Raw genomic sequence first — 2044 nt, 5'->3', positions numbered from 1 at the left:
CTAAGAACATAGTACCCTTTAGAGTTTGTGTATCTGCTGAAAGTCTAACTGTATTTTGCTGGTTTCAAAGCTCTAAATTAGATTTTCAGTGCAGGGATACAAAAAAAATCTACGTAAGGGACAGCAAATAAATGCCTACAATTGCTTTTGTTCTGCCACTTAGACTTTCCCCCCTTAAGTTTCTGTAATTACAAAGACATTTCAAATGAGTCGATATTTCTAAGTTCATATATCACGTAGGAATCAAAACAGAACAGACCCGTACAAATATAGCCGTATTTAGTACCAATACTAAAATTGGAATGATGCAGAGAATATTGGCATGGCCCCTGCACAAGGATGACACACAAAACAAACCATAAATGCCAACTAGAGTCACAAAAGGTGTCCCTAAAATCTGAGAGCAAAACAGAAGATAGGAATTATAAAAAAGTAGCATAGTTTCTCACACAAATAAAAGAAGTAACCTATGTCAGAGTTTCTCAACTTCGGCACCATTTGGGACAATTCATTCTTTGTCGGGTGACTATCTTGTGCATCGTGGGATATTTAGCAGCATCCCCGGCCTCTAACCATCAGATATCAATAGCACACATTCTCCCTGCTTTGTGACAATCCAAAATGTCTCCACTCCTCGCCAAATATCCCCTAGGGGAAGAAGGCCAAATCATTCCCTCCCACTCTTGGAAAATCATCGATCTAGCTAAAAGCTTGTCCATCTGTGGACACGTAGGTGTGTTGGGGAGATTCTGAGACATAGGATTCCTGGATCAAATGGATGTAGGACAATGCCTGGTGTTTCTTTGTGTCACAGAAAGATGAATGGTCAAAGTTTAATTTTTTTGTCAAACCAACAGGTGAGGGAAAATGTCTCTGTGTTGCTTTGTTTTGTATTTTCAAGCTCATTTTGACAGGACAATTTTTACTTATTCTGTGGTCAAAAAGATCACCCTAACAGGATTTGTTATTCTTTAAAGTCACGCTTCTCAAACTTGGTCATTGTTCAGACAATTTAAGTTAAGGAGAAAAGGTGTTTTGGTCTCCCTCTGTGGGCTTTAATCATTTTTATTAGCCAATTACTTAAATTCAAACAAATATATAAAAGAGCATATCTTTAGCATACAGCTTCCATAAAGCTGTAAAAATGAATAAGTGTACAAATTAAATAATAACAGAACAATCAAACCCAAATGTTCAAATTACAAATGCTAATTTAATGTGGCCAATGATATACCATGAACATTTAATCAGAGCAGACAATATGAATACGGAACTGCTGGTTAAGGAGGATACTTAGGTGTTTTCCTTTGCCTTTCCTACAGACTGCCACAATCTGCCCTCCATTGCTAAGCCACTCCATCACCTTAGATCTCATGAAAAGATCTAGGGAAGCATGTGAGTCTTCTTTTTTAGTACAAAATTATCATTTATGTATAAGTCCTTTCCTTCTAGAACCCTCTTTCTCTGATTGTAGAAGCATTTCTGGAAGCTTTGGTTCCCAGGCCCAGGGATTTGTGACCCCTCTGGGCCTGGTCTTTAGAGGGAACTCATTTTCACCTATGCAATCATAGTTTATCTTTCTTGAGAAGTGACATTATTGGCTGCCAAGAATTTTCTGTGAAAGAATCAAAATTATCAATTGTATGGGGTTTTTTTTGAGAGAAAGAGAACATACAAGAAGGGAATAGAGGCAGAGGGAGGGAGGGAAGGAAGGGGGAGGCAGAGAGAGAGAGAGAGAGAGACAGAGAGAGAGAGAGAATCTTAAGCAGGCTCCACACTCAGCACAGAGCCCGAATCAGGGCTCAATTCCACAACCCTGGGATCATGACCTGAGCCAAAATCAAGAATCAGATGCTCAACTGACTGAGTCACCGAGGCTCTCCAAGTCATGACCATGTTAATAGATACTTTATAGTAACAGTCAAAATATAGTCATAATTGAAAAACACAATTGAGGGGTATTTTCTGTCATTCTTTGTTTCAAATGTATTTGATTTGCCTCACTAGAAGAGACACTTATAAATAACACCAGTAAATATAAAAG

At 38.4% G+C, this 2044-nt stretch overlaps 1 pseudogene; it reads left to right on the top strand.

Annotated features, from left to right (window-relative positions):
• Positions 1–275: 275 nt before the first annotated feature.
• LOC131503294 (U6 spliceosomal RNA) lies at positions 276–375 on the top strand (annotated as a pseudogene).
• Positions 376–2044: the final 1669 nt, after the last annotated feature.

Source organism: Neofelis nebulosa, chromosome X (genome assembly GCF_028018385.1).
Source record: "Neofelis nebulosa isolate mNeoNeb1 chromosome X, mNeoNeb1.pri, whole genome shotgun sequence".
Classification (NCBI taxonomy): Eukaryota; Metazoa; Chordata; class Mammalia; order Carnivora; family Felidae; genus Neofelis; species Neofelis nebulosa.
The sequence above is the reverse complement of the archived record's forward strand: the minus strand, read 5'-3'. Positions and strand labels throughout refer to the sequence as shown.